Source organism: Xenia sp. Carnegie-2017, unplaced genomic scaffold, assembly GCF_021976095.1.
Source record: "Xenia sp. Carnegie-2017 unplaced genomic scaffold, XeniaSp_v1 HiC_scaffold_23, whole genome shotgun sequence".
Taxonomy (NCBI): domain Eukaryota; kingdom Metazoa; phylum Cnidaria; class Anthozoa; order Malacalcyonacea; family Xeniidae; genus Xenia; species Xenia sp. Carnegie-2017.
Window position 1 is genome coordinate 13,401,838 of NW_025813486.1, and position 14,755 is coordinate 13,416,592.

Sequence of the window (14,755 nt, forward strand, 5' to 3'; positions counted from 1 at the left end):
TTAAACGCGGAACCACACCGAAACACGTTGTCTGCAAAGTTTGGTCTTTTTTCGCTAATAAAGTCTTGTGTGTTTTTATGGTAAGGTTTTCTTATGTTAATGTATTGTGGGAGTTTAACATTTATACTCGTATTATCTTGTATTATTCACGAACATGCATGTTTACATGTTGCTGGTGGTTGTGGAGGGGCTTCCATTTTTCAATTTAGTAAATATGGCGGTTTTTGATGTTTGAAATATAATTCAAAACAGAAAAAAACGGTTTCTCAAATATCAAAGCTCGGTAGTGTTTGGTTTCTTTATTGAAGGTCGTTTTCCTACACGGCTGGAACAAGGAAAAGTTGTTAAGAATTATGTTTCTGAGGAAATATGAACGAAACTATTTCAAGTTTACTATAAATTTGAAGTACACGTGGTTTTTATATTTACAGGAAAAACCTTTGCAAGCCATGGAAAGTATTTCACTTTGGTGGATGAAGTAGAAAATTTAAAATATTTCTAATGTTGATGCTATGGAAACATGTGTCACAAGCACCTGATGTGGTAGGTGATGTTTGGTTTGCAGAATTTACGTGGAGAAGACTACCTTTCATTAAGTAATCACATCCATTTCACCTTACTGTGTTGAAGTTTCGAGCTCGTTGTTTGGAACAAAACACTTACTTACAGTTAAGATTTATATACAGATTTGTCTAAAAGTATTTTGTTAACTACACAGCATACAGAGCATTCATTATTCTTTTCATTTGATTATTTAGTGAGTAGTAATTGCTATTTTTTTCTTCAATGTGAATGTTAAAATAATGAAGATAAATAAATTTCAAGCATTGTTTGAAATGCCATACTTTGATCACCTGTTTACTTAAAGGTGCATTAAAATCAAGATAGGCAGAAGGTATTTTGTTAAATCAACTGTTATTTGCATTAAGTATTTTTATCAAATTTTTTTGAAACTTTTAGTACTGTACGAAAATGAATTTTGATAGTTGTTTGATTTAATTCAATTGAAATATTAAGGGTAAATTTGTGTAAGTGTGCTTATTGGTCGAGAATAAGATGTATATTAATTCATCAATAGTTCATTTAGGTAAAGTTAATTGGAATGTTAAAACTGATGATAACTTAATTGCAGATTAGCACCTTATAAATTAATAAATATTATGTTGCAAATGTGAGAGGCGAGGCAAGAGTAAATGGGTAATTCTCTCTCATTTCAGCAGAAACATTTTACCCGTCGACTCTTTGGAAATTCATTAACAATGTCCATTTGTTAACATTTGTAAGGTATGGTATTTGTATTAAAACTTGGTTAGTGATGTATATTTATGTGAAGATGATATGTTAAGATTTGGACTCTAGTCTTTTTATCTACAAGTTGAAGTTTTTATTTGCAATTACTGTTAACCCCCCCCCTGACTTCATAAGTCTTCCTATCCCCTTGATTGTTACAGATGAAATGTTAACGTGAATAATTATTAATGTTCTCAGTTTTCACTCAAGTTGATTTTTTTTTTATTACAAATACGTTTCATTGGAATCTGGACAGTTGTTTCAATGGTTAAAAATGATGAAAAATAGTTAGCAGTACTATTTTTAATGATTTTTCTTAGAAGTGCCCCCTAATTTGTATTAAAATAGCGAAATTACTATGAAAGTGAATGTTTACTAATAGTTTGTTTTTATAATTAAACATATGTATCTACAATGCAGCTGAGTGGATTTCTAAAGAATCACAAATGAAACTTTTGTAATTCTTTTATTTCTTTAGTTTATTACATTTGCAAGGATGCAAGTATTTTTGCTAAAATTCAAAACTACTTAGCAACATGTTGTAAATTGGTACTCATATCTGATAAAATGTGCGCCCCCCTTTTATGTTCCTTCTGACACCCTGATCCAGTTATCCTGTCTACAAGATGACAGGTTCTTAGGTGGATTTTTGCATTTCTAAGTAAATACAATTAATTTTGTGTAGTAACACAAAGGATTCAGAATTAGCAAGTATTCAAAACATATAATAACTAAAACTATGAATAACAATTTAATTTAGGATATTTTGTATTGAATTGTTTGGTGTCGTCAACCTTGCACGAGAGGTCATTAATGCGTTCTTGAGAATAATCCAATATCTGGTAAGTGTAATTGTGAGTATGGGGGTTTGAATATTTGTGTATAATTATTTTGTTTATCTATCATAATGCATCATGAATCACTTCAATAATGACCATATGTGGTGGGGGCATTTGCCCATCCAAGAAATTTTCAAGCTCTAGTATTTATATCCACAATGAAAAGAAATAATTGTAATGTTTAAGACAAAAAAATAATTACGATGTGTAGGAGCAATATTTATGAAGTGTCCTCCCCCCCCCATCCCAATCCACTAAAGAGAAAAAATGAAAATAGTACATATTTGAGAAAAGTTGAAATTTTTTGATATTAATTTTCTTTTTAATCACTCTACTGAAATTATTTCTAATTTATAAAAGCAGTGTGGTAAAAAACTTTTAAAACGATAGCAGTTATTGAACAATGTGAACTAATTTCACAGAAAAGAAATGTTTGCATACTGCCTTGGATGGTTTTAATTTCCATTTTCTTATACATGTGTTGGTTCATCATAAGTTGTGAATGTATGTACGTTGAAAATCTGTGTATTTGCCTTATAAAGATATGTCTGCTATGTTATACCATTAACTTAAAGGAGTAATTCGTTAATTACATGTTTAAAATATTTCAATTCAATATAATAAAGATGTGTTGATTCCCTTTCCTTTCCATCAATGTGTGACCTGGGCATTTTACTGATATATATATCATAGGAATAGGTGAATATCCACTTAGACTGTATTCATAAATTGAACAATAGTTTTAAGTTTGAGTGGTGGCTAGACAATATTTCCTGTAAATAGGACTTTCGTTGAAATGAAAATTCGTTTTTAAAATACAGTAGATATTTCTGTATGACGAATTGCAGATATTTCCGAACTAGTTTCTGGATTAAAAGTAAACGTTATTTGGTCAAGGTCGTTGTCATATATTCAGCTCCGTCCGAATGATTGTTTAAAATACAAATTTCTCCAGGTGCTTTTGACTTTGATATTACTGTAACAAGTTTATATAATAAACACTTTTGAATCAGCAACAATAGTGACGTAATTTATAACCGTATGTAGGGAATACTTTACCACCAAATACTATGATCGCTATACGTACACGCAGATACGTAATTAATTGTCGTTATCTTTATCGCTAAAGTTCCTTTCGAAGTAGTCGTCGAACACGTCGTAGTTTGGAAAAACAGTAGTTGAACTCTTTGAAGTTGTGCAAATGCATGGGGAGTAAGTTTTTGTGTGTAGAAAGGAAACCACGGTGATAACAACTGATGTGCAAGTTGTGGATTTTGTTGCAATTTTCTACTACAAAATTCTTTGCCCCTAAAATGTTATGTTACACACATATTATAGTGTTTAAATAACATTTATGACCCCCCTTGTTTTTAGGCTGACCCCCCTTGACAGAAATCATTGCTATGCTTCTGGAAAGAGCGTTTAAATCGTAAGTAAAACGATTGCTAAAATTTCTTTGCGAAAAGTAAAGTTGGATGTTTTTTTATGAAAATTTGTTTTATTGATTGCCGTAGTAAATTGGCAATGCCATGACTTATCTAAATTATAACGATCATTCGTATCTAGCTAGAGGTTTTTGATGACGTTTCATTTAAGAATTAATTTCATTGCGTCTTTCCCATACATTACTAATTAGCAGCTTTAACACAAAAGATGGTGAGCACAACAATTTGACATGTAGAAGACTGCTTTAACAACTTTGTGTGAATGGAATTTTAATGCCGTGATTTGGAAGTTATTCATACGAGAAAGAAAACATCGATATGTCGGAACTTATGTGAATAAGTAATAGATAATTGTTATTTGATACTAGGAAGTTATGGAAAAACGGAAATAGGAACTTATGTTAATACTTTTATTAGTTGTCACACGTTGTAAGTCAGTCCTCTTCTGTCGCTGGCTGTGAATGTAAAAGCTTGTAACGTGTTAGATTATCTTTGATGATTAAAAGTTGTATTGGAATAGTTATATGGAGTAAAATTGAAAAATGTGTGTCGACTGCGCGTACAGTAGGATAGTATACAGCCGCAAAAACCAATCGGCTAACGCGTAAGTACTTTGTGCTAACGCGAAAAGGGAAAAATTGCCACAGATAAGCTATTTGTTTTTTATAGTTTTTATTTTTCTCTTCCAGGAATGTGGTTATGTTCAATAGCATTCGACGTGTTTACAATTCATCACAAGAGGACATGTACATCATTGGTAAGGATGATTTAAGACGTGCAGCTACATTCACAATACGTTACTTAAAAACCTGGATACCCCGATTTATGTCAAATTATTTATTCGTCAATATCAATAGTAGTAAGTTTTAAGTCCCCTCCTCCCCTCGATCGTAGATGTAGTAAATGTGACATGTTGCTAAAATAAATCGAAAACCTTCCTTCTGAATGTAAGTCAAACATTCAATTCTTTATTATTGTAAGGTTTAACTATAGCTACGATGTGCAATATGTTCGTTATATATGTTTTGACGTGTACTGCAACTTACGTAATTACTGCAGCGTGAAAGTCTACCTATGACGTCATTAAAAATTAAATGTCAAAGTTCGTTTCAGACAACGAAAGCTTCGTAGATAGTCATGCTAGCATTATATGGTATGCCATATTTTCAAGCGTATCTTTTTCAAGTATGTATTATTCTCAATACTACAATTCCCTTTGCACCTTTTTTTGGCCACCTTTCAATCTGATTTTCCAGAGTGGTGCATTGTCCAGCACTAAGCCAAGTGTATTGGTGTACGCATAGTGTACGCTTTGCGCTTTTAATAGCCTTGTGCCCCATCGAAAAAATTGGATCAACAGTAACTTGGGACAACTTTTGTCCTGTTCCAATTAACATGTGGACTAAAAACCACAGATTGACTTTATTTAATTCGATATCCAACTTTTGTTGAATCTCATTTGACGTAAAGCATGTAACTGTGACGTTTGTATCATCAACAAAAAGTGTTGATACAGAGGAACTTAGAGAATTCGGTATTAAGAAAAGAAAAGGACCAAGATTTAACAGCTGCGTCACACTTTTAGTAATATTTTGTGCAGTAGACATTCCCACTTTTCATGGTTGTGTCCTGTTAGATATAAGATGAACCAGTTTAGAGCATTTTTTATGCCGTAAGATGAAATTTCTTTATCAAGATATTGTGATATACAGTACCTATTTTATAAATCTAACAAAATTTTGCCATTTATTGGGCTTTGTTTAGGTTAAGTAATCATTCATTAATTTGTTGGTTTTAACAATGAAAAACAAGTAGACTATCCTTTTCTTATGACAATGGTAGAATGTTTTATAAGTTTTGGAGTGTGTTTTGTCTAAGCCAGCTCCCTTGTTAGCTACATTTGAGTTTTGATATTTTTTTGTAAAATGTTTCGTGAGAAATTGCAATAAATTCACATTCTATTGGATCCAGGTATTCTAAGAAATGTGTAGAACTTTCTGAAAGTTTATTTTATAATTTTGTGACAATTTCTAGAAAATGTTTATGTAGCTATGGTATTACTTTTTCGTCATAAATATTATCGGCCATTTTATCTTTGATTCCTGTTCGTTACGCTTAACTTTATATGCCTAGAAATTACTTTTGGAGTTTCGCTTTTTTATAAGTAATCACGCTTGTTCATCTTACATCTAATGTCAGTGGTTTATGGGATCGTTTTGTTTAATTCTTGTAAACAGTGTGGCACAGCAAGAATTCTTTTTAATTGTTTCCAAAGCACTATAAGCCTGAAACACACTACGTAGTCGGTTTAGCCGCCGATAACTCGAATTTACCGCTAATTTTAAGTAAGTAAATTACTTTAACCCGGTTAACTGAATATCTTCCTTGAAGAAATTTTAATTCCCCCCTGGCCAAATCTCTTCTGGGTGATAAGCTCACAATTTTAAATGAGATGAAAAGTGATAATGCTTTTGTGTTACCGAATTTAATCAAATTTAAATACACCCTCAATAACTCGAACCGCGCGCCAACAATTTTCGATTTTTGCTGTGAGCTTCTATTGTACTGTAGGTACGATCTCGTTTTACTATAGGAGGACAATTTACGAAGCTTTCGAAGTCCCAACATTAACATTGTTCTAATGACGTCATAAGTCACGTTTGACATTTGCCCAATGCCCTCGCTTAGATAAGAAAGTTATGCTAGTTGTCAAAACTTCTCGCAAATTTTAACAAAAATTTACTGTCATTGTTAGAAAATTTTTAGGTATTTATCATTGTTGCTTTATGGTTTTGTGTTTTATATAGCTCAATCATTATGACTACACTTTTGGAAATATTATGTCAATAATACCCAATTATTTAGGAATTTCAAATGATGACAAACTTTTTTGAGAAAAAAATATATGAATTGAGTCATCATATATATTAAATGCATGGATTACAAATTTTAAAACTTATATATATATATATATATATGATTCATGTATATTAATACTTAATAACAGTGTTATGTGACAGAAAGTGTTATAATATAATAAATACATGTATGGCATAGCTATTTATAATTGGAAAGTAGTGTTGAAATGTTTAGATCAGGTTTGTGTTATCGTATATGTAGGGCTTCTCCAAGTTTAAGAGGAAATTGTGTGTTGGTATAATTGCACAAACATGTTAAAAAGCATATTTGTGACTTATGTAATTCTAACTTATCGATTATAATAATATATTACTGTTTTGATATACAATGGTTTGAAAGACCTTACTAGCAATCTGTATTATACAAACAGACACTTGATGTCATTTAAAGCTGTGGATGGTTTGAACAATATGAACGAAGTAATCATTTGTCATTGACAGCACTCGATACAGTGATGAATGTAATATACATGGAATTAAGTAGAACATAATTGTATTGTTGTTTGAGCTCTTTGTCTTGAAATACGACAACATTTCAATGCCTTGCAATTGCGTAATATATATAATTGTTTCGTTTTATGAAATATGTAAAAAGTGAATGATATTAAATAGCTTCAACGAAAATTGTAAGTACATGCGTTCTTAATAAAATAACACTTTTTACGCAGATAAGCTTTATATTGTGCGCATAACTTTTGTTAATGTTTTTAGAAATAATACACCTTACTTGGGAAATACGGGAAGTTGTAAACATAACATGACAAAAGTGATAACAAATGTAAGAAATTTGTGCACGAATTAAAAGTAAAGAAAAGCGTTGCTATAGTTTTTATTTGGATGTTTTATCTTCAATCATACAGCGATCGTGAAAAATGTAAACATGTTTATATACGAGTTTGTGGATGAATGTTAATGGTTAATGTTCGAATTATAAATATTTCTTTATTATTTCTAAACTGTAAATATATTGATGTCTGTGTTATTACCATTCAAAAATTTTTTGGTGCTAGGTAGGGTGTTCTTGTTTATGTAAGTTATGTTAATTTTTTGTTACAAATATAGGTTGAAATGTCAATGTGTCACAACGTTACTTGACAACAAGAAGAAACGGAAGTTGGCGTCACGAAAATTATAAAATTCTATTGGCGGAGGTAAGTACTTTGAAATAAAAAGACGTTCATTCAAATTTGCCGTTGTTCGAACGGTTTCTCATGGCAATAACAGCTACACAGTGTATTTCTAATGTTTTCGGTTATTCCAATGTTTGGATAGCGCATCATTAAGCGCAATGATTCCTTAATCCTTCTTGTACAAAGAATCGTACAAGTATAAGCCACTTTCATGTGATTTTGTTCTATACGCAAGAAAAATTAGCAGCAAATTCACACCGGAAGTGTGGTTGGAACAATTTGGAATAACCAGTCCCAAAGCAAGTCCAAAATAAATATCGTGTATTTGGTAGTTGGATGAGCATATAAATCGTTTCCTGCTTTTTTTTTTTCTGTGCGTTGACTTGCTTTGGGACATATATAAATTCGTTGTTCGTTCGGGGTTAGGTTGCATGCTGCCAAATTTTTTACTGACCTATCCCAAAATGCATAGCGAGATGCAGGAGAAATTTATATCATCTATTAGCAAGAATAAATTACTTGTATTTGACATAAATTACTTGTACTTAACAACGACGTAAACGGCCGGCGTGTGTGTATATTTTGACGGACGGCATATACATTATGAAAATATACAAATTATAATATGTATCGTCGACGTTAACAGTAATGATATTGCATTGCGAACGTTTTTCTTACTTAGTCGTACGTTTGTTTAGCTTTTATAGTAATTATTTCTATGTATCACTGACATTTAACGGCTCGTAGTGTAAAATTCGTTCATTGAGCTGCTTGTCTGCCGATTTCATGAAGCATGACCTTGTTGACATTGCAGCACTTGCATACAATGCGAATCATTATCGCCCACAAGCACAAAGCGTTTGTTTTACAATGAGAAAGCACGTCTGCAGCAAGTTCGCGACAGACATCGCGTGCTTCCTACGTCATATGAAACGATCGCATTTCGCGGCATTACGCGCGAATTTTCAAACATGTTCTTCTTTACGAACAGGTGTACATTGGATTAGAAAGAACGCTTGACATGACGATTGTAGTAAAGGATGATTCCTTCGTTATCCGTACTGCTTGATTTTTTTCATTTGTTGCATGATTTCTACGCGAAAAGATACAATAGAACCGTGTGTTTCTCATGCAACTTGTAGAGTGAAAAAATGGCGAAAGCTCTTCTTCTGTATCGCTTCTCGGCCTTTTGGCTAAGATCAAGTGTAGTATCTGTTCTTATCAGCTTAATATCTGATATGTCGGGCAATGCCCGACTCTTATATTAAACTGATTTTGGATATCGGCCATGGGATTGGAGCTTGCTTCGCCCTGGCCACGGGTTGTCTCGGTATTGCACTACCTCCGAGTTCGGCCCATTTCCCTTCGCGGAAGGGAAACACATTTACTTTAAACAAACGAAAAAAAACAAACAAAACAGCCAGCAAATCAAATAGCTAAGCGAATTTATTTTGTCTGTAACTAACTAACCGAGAAACGAACTGTTTAACATTTAACTAAATAACATACGTCTCTTTTCGACAGAGTCGGCGAAAGACGAAAAGACGTCGTCGCCGTCGGAAAGGAAGACAATAAAGGCCGTCAGACGGTACGTTGCAAGTGCAAAAAGTAGTGAAAAAGTAAAGGGAGGGGGTGCAACCGTGTCGCACAGAGCGTACGTTCGCGTACAAAGTATGCTCGCCGTGCGTCGTTCGAGCATACTTACCTGACGCGAGAGGCACCTTGATCAGCTAGGAGGTCCTCTCAGGATGAGGCCCTTTCATTGCACTTCGACTGGGTTGACTCCTGCGATTACCCCTAACGTGGGTAACTCGAGCGTATAATTTCTGGTAGTGGGGACCTGCGTTCGCGCTCGTCCCCTTCGTTTCTCACGATGGGAGGAAGAAGCGGAGAAAAGAACAAATAAAATAGAACACAAGAGAGAAGAGGGCCTTTCGTCCGTCAATTGTGTATGCCACGCTTTGGGACATATATAAATTCGTTGTTCGTTCGGGGTTAGGTTGCATGCTGCCAAATTTTTTACTGACCTATCCCAAAATGCATAGCGAGATGCAGGAGAAATTTATATCAGCTATTAGCAAGAATAAATTACTTGTATTTGACATAAATTACTTGTACTTAACAACGACGTAAACGGCCGGCGTGTGTATATTTTGACGGACGGCATATACATTATGAAAGTATACAAATTATAATATGTATCGTCGACGTTAACAGTAATGATATTGCATTGCGAACGTTTTTCTTACTTAGTCGTACGTTTGTTTAGCTTTTATAGTAATTATTTCTATGTATCACTGACATTTAACGGCTCGTAGTGTAAAATTCGTTCATTGAGCTGCTTGTCTGCCGATTTCATGAAGCATGACCTTGTTGACATTGCAGCACTTGCATACAATGCGAATCATTATCGCCCACAAGCACAAAGCGTTTGTTTTACAATGAGAAAGCACGTCTGCAGCAAGTTCGCGACAGACATCGCGTGCTTCCTACGTCATATGAAACGATCGCATTTCGCGGCATTACGCGCGAATTTTCAAACATGTTCTTCTTTACGAACAGGTGTACATTGGATTAGAAAGAACGCTTGACATGACGATTGTAGTAAAGGATGATTCCTTCGTTATCCGTACTGCTTGATTTTTTTTCATTTGTTGCATGATTTCTACGCGAAAAGATACAATAGAACCGTGTGTTTCTCATGCAACTTGTAGAGTGAAAAAATGGCGAAAGCTCTTCTTCTGTATCGCTTCTCGGCCTTTTGGCTAAGATCAAGTGTAGTATCTGTTCTTATCAGCTTAATATCTGATATGTCGGGCAATGCCCGACTCTTATATTAAACTGATTTTTGGATATCGGCCATGGGATTGGAGCTTGCTTCGCCCTGGCCACGGGTTGTCTCGGTATTGCACTACCTCCGAGTTCGGCCCATTTCCCTTCGCGGAAGGGAAACACATTTACTTTAAACAAACGAAAAAAAACAAACAAAACAGCCAGCAAATCAAATAGCTAAGCGAATTTATTTTGTCTGTAACTAACTAACCGAGAAACGAACTGTTTAACATTTAACTAAATAACATACGTCTCTTTTCGACAGAGTCGGCGAAAGACGAAAAGACGTCGTCGCCGTCGGAAAGGAAGACAATAAAGGCCGTCAGACGGTACGTTGCAAGTGCAAAAAGTAGTGAAAAAGTAAAGGGAGGGGGTGCAACCGTGTCGCACAGAGCGTACGTTCGCGTACAAAGTATGCTCGCCGTGCGTCGTTCGAGCATACTTACCTGACGCGAGAGGCACCTTGATCAGCTAGGAGGTCCTCTCAGGATGAGGCCCTTTCATTGCACTTCGACTGGGTTGACTCCTGCGATTACCCCTAACGTGGGTAACTCGAGCGTATAATTTCTGGTAGTGGGGACCTGCGTTCGCGCTCGTCCCCTTCGTTTCTCACGATGGGAGGAAGAAGCGGAGAAAAGAACAAATAAAATAGAACACAATATAGAGATCAATTGTTCCACGTTGGGACATATATAAATTCGTTGTTCGTTCGGGTTAGGTTGCTGCCAAATTTTTACTGACCTATCCCAAAATGCATAGCGAGATGCAGGAGAAATTTATATCATCTATTAGCAAGAATAAATTACTTGTATTTGACATAAATTACTTGTACTTAACAACGACGTAAACGGCCGGCGTGTGTATATTTTGACGGACGGCATATACATTATGAAAATATACAAATTATAATATGTATCGTCGACGTTAACAGTAATGAATATTGCATTGCGAACGTTTTTCTTACTTAGTCGTACGTTTGTTTAGCTTTTATAGTAATTATTTCTATGTATCACTGACATTTAACGGCTCGTAGTGTAAAATTCGTTCATTGAGCTGCTTGTCTGCCGATTTCATGAAGCATGACCTTGTTGACATTGCAGCACTTGCATACAATGCGAATCATTATCGCCCACAAGCACAAAGCGTTTGTTTTACAATGAGAAAGCACGTCTGCAGCAAGTTCGCGACAGACATCGCGTGCTTCCTACGTCATATGAAACGATCGCATTTCGCGGCATTACGCGCGAATTTTCAAACATGTTCTTCTTTACGAACAGGTGTACATTGGATTAGAAAGAACGCTTGACATGACGATTGTAGTAAAGGATGATTCCTTCGTTATCCGTACTGCTTGATTTTTTTCATTTGTTGCATGATTTCTACGCGAAAAGATACAATAGAACCGTGTGTTTCTCATGCAACTTGTAGAGTGAAAAATGGCGAAAGCTCTTCTTCTGTATCGCTTCTCGGCCTTTTGGCTAAGATCAAGTGTAGTATCTGTTCTTATCAGCTTAATATCTGATATGTCGGGCAATGCCCGACTCTTATATTAAACTGATTTTTGGATATCGGCCATGGGATTGGAGCTTGCTTCGCCCTGGCCACGGGTTGTCTCATTGCACTACCTCCGAGTTCGGCCCATTTCCCTTCGCGGAAGGGAAACACATTTACTTTAAACAAACGAAAAAACAAACAAAACAGCCAGCAAATCAAATAGCAAAGCGAATTTATTCTGTAACTAACTAACTAACTAACCGAGAAACGAACCGTTTAACATTTAACTAAATAACATACGTCTCTTTTCGACAGAGTCGGCGAAAGACGAAAAGACGTCGTCGTCGTCGGAAAGGAAGACAATAAAGGCCGTCAGACGGTAAGTTGCAAGTGCAAAAGTAGTGAAAAGTAAAGGGAGGGTGCAACCGTGTCGCACCGAGCGTACGTTCGCGTACAAAGTATGCTCGCCGTGCGTCGTTCGAGCATACTTACCTGACGCGAGAGGCACCTTGATCAGCTAGGAGGTCCTCTCAGGATGAGGCCCTTTCATTGCACTTCGACTGGGTTGACTCCTGCGATTACCCTAACGTGGGTAACTCGAGCGTATAATTTCTGGTAGTGGGGACCTGCGTTCGCGCTCGTCCCTTCGTTTCTCACGATGGGAGGAAGAAGCGGAGAAAAGAACAAATAAAATAGAACACGATATATAAATTCGTTGTTCGTTCGGGGTTAGGTTGCATGCTGCCAAATTTTTACTGACCTATCCCAAAATGCATAGCGAGATGCAGGAGAAATTTATATCATCTATTAGCAAGAATAAATTACTTGTATTTGACATAAATTACTTGTACTTAACAACGACGTAAACGGCCGGCGTGTGTATATTTTGACGGACGGCATATACATTATGAAAATATACAAATTATAATATGTATCGTCGACGTTAACAGTAATGAAATTGCATTGCGAACGTTTTTCTTACTTAGTCGTACGTTTGTTTAGCTTTTATAGTAATTATTTCTATGTATCACTGACATTTAACGGCTCGTAGTGTAAAATTCGTTCATTGAGCTGCTTGTCTGCCGATTTCATGAAGCATGACCTTGTTGACATTGCAGCACTTGCATACAATGCGAATCATTATCGCCCACAAGCACAAAGCGTTTGTTTTACAATGAGAAAGCACGTCTGCAGCAAGTTCGCGACAGACATCGCGTGCTTCCTACGTCATATGAAACGATCGCATTTCGCGGCATTACGCGCGAATTTTCAAACATGTTCTTCTTTACGAACAGGTGTACATTGGATTAGAAAGAACGCTTGACATGACGATTGTAGTAAAGGATGATTCCTTCGTTATCCGTACTGCTTGATTTTTTTCATTTGTTGCATGATTTCTACGCGAAAAGATACAATAGAACCGTGTGTTTCTCATGCAACTTGTAGAGTGAAAAATGGCGAAAGCTCTTCTTCTGTATCGCTTCTCGGCCTTTTGGCTAAGATCAAGTGTAGTATCTGTTCTTATCAGCTTAATATCTGATATGTCGGGCAATGCCCGACTCTTATATTAAACTGATTTTGGATATCGGCCATGGGATTGGAGCTTGCTTCGCCCTGGCCACGGGTTGTCTCGGTATTGCACTACCTCCGAGTTCGGCCCATTTCCCTTCGCGGAAGGGAAACACATTTACTTTAAACAAACGAAAAACAAACAAAACAGCCAGCAAATCAAATAGCAAAGCGAATTTATTTTGTCTGTAACTAACTAACCGAGAAACGAACCGTTTAACATTTAACTAAATAACATACGTCTCTTTTCGACAGAGTCGGCGAAAGACGAAAAGACGTCGTCGCCGTCGGAAAGGAAGACAATAAAGGCCGTCAGACGGTAAGTTGCAAGTGCAAAAGTAGTGAAAAGTAAAGGGAGGGTGCAACCGTGTCGCACAGAGCGTACGTTCGCGTACAAAGTATGCTCGCCGTGCGTCGTTCGAGCATACTTACCTGACGCGAGAGGCACCTTGATCAGCTAGGAGGTCCTCTCAGGATGAGGCCCTTTCATTGCACTTCGACTGGGTTGACTCCTGCGATTACCCTAACGTGGGTAACTCGAGCGTATAATTTCTGGTAGTGGGGACCTGCGTTCGCGCTCGTCCCCTTCGTTTCTCACGATGGGAGGAAGAAGCGGAGAAAAAGAACAAATAAAATAGAACACGATATATAAATTCGTTGTTCGTTCGGGGTTAGGTTGCATGCTGCCAAATTTTTTACTGACCTATCCCAAAATGCATAGCGAGATGCAGGAGAAATTTATATCATCTATTAGCAAGAATAAATTACTTGTATTTGACATAAATTACTTGTACTTAACAACGACGTAAACGGCCGGCGTGTGTGTATATTTTGACGGACGGCATATACATTATGAAAATATACAAATTATAATATGTATCGTCGACGTTAACAGTAATGATATTGCATTGCGAACGTTTTCTTACTTAGTCGTACGTTTGTTTAGCTTTTATAGTAATTATTTCTATGTATCACTGACATTTAACGGCTCGTAGTGTAAAATTCGTTCATTGAGCTGCTTGTCTGCCGATTTCATGAAGCATGACCTTGTTGACATTGCAGCACTTGCATACAATGCGAATCATTATCGCCCACAAGCACAAAGCGTTTGTTTTACAATGAGAAAGCACGTCTGCAGCAAGTTCGCGACAGACATCGCGTGCTTCCTACGTCATATGAAACGATCGCATTTCGCGGCATTACGCGCGAATTTTCAAACATGTTCTTCTTTACGAACA

At 36.2% G+C, this 14,755-nt stretch overlaps 1 long non-coding RNA gene and 8 other non-coding genes across 12 annotated transcripts; all 9 read left to right on the forward strand.

Moving 5' to 3' along the window:
- Positions 1-3: 3 nt before the first annotated feature.
- On the forward strand, positions 4-12,302 carry LOC124448648. Of its 4 annotated transcripts, XR_006949193.1 has the most exons (9): positions 4-80; positions 432-543; positions 1,218-1,284; positions 2,051-2,132; positions 3,504-3,558; positions 4,264-4,331; positions 7,204-7,270; positions 7,555-7,643; positions 9,147-9,185. It is a non-coding gene; the product is annotated as an uncharacterized LOC124448648 (long non-coding RNA). The 4 variants fall into 4 exon arrangements; XR_006949194.1 differs by lacking the exon at positions 7,204-7,270 and having other exon boundaries at positions 6-80; positions 1,221-1,284; XR_006949192.1 differs by lacking the exons at positions 7,204-7,270; positions 9,147-9,185 and adding an exon at positions 12,264-12,302 and having other exon boundaries at positions 7-80.
- Positions 8,796-8,986, forward strand: LOC124450031. The gene has a single exon (XR_006949792.1). It is a non-coding gene; the product is annotated as a U2 spliceosomal RNA (small nuclear RNA).
- On the forward strand, positions 9,320-9,483 carry LOC124449865. Its single transcript, XR_006949631.1, has one exon. It is a non-coding gene; the product is annotated as a U1 spliceosomal RNA (small nuclear RNA).
- On the forward strand, positions 10,368-10,559 carry LOC124449979. The gene has a single exon (XR_006949742.1). It is a non-coding gene; the product is annotated as a U2 spliceosomal RNA (small nuclear RNA).
- LOC124449983 lies at positions 10,893-11,056 on the forward strand. The gene has a single exon (XR_006949746.1). It is a non-coding gene; the product is annotated as a U1 spliceosomal RNA (small nuclear RNA).
- On the forward strand, positions 11,913-12,101 carry LOC124450063. Its single transcript, XR_006949822.1, has one exon. It is a non-coding gene; the product is annotated as a U2 spliceosomal RNA (small nuclear RNA).
- A 130-nt stretch (positions 12,303-12,432) lies between the features above and the next one.
- On the forward strand, positions 12,433-12,595 carry LOC124449930. Its single transcript, XR_006949693.1, has one exon. It is a non-coding gene; the product is annotated as a U1 spliceosomal RNA (small nuclear RNA).
- Positions 12,596-13,424: 829 nt separating this feature from the next.
- On the forward strand, positions 13,425-13,615 carry LOC124450032. The gene has a single exon (XR_006949793.1). It is a non-coding gene; the product is annotated as a U2 spliceosomal RNA (small nuclear RNA).
- Positions 13,616-13,941: 326 nt separating this feature from the next.
- Positions 13,942-14,104, forward strand: LOC124449910. The gene has a single exon (XR_006949675.1). It is a non-coding gene; the product is annotated as a U1 spliceosomal RNA (small nuclear RNA).
- The last annotated feature ends 651 nt before the right edge of the window (positions 14,105-14,755 follow it).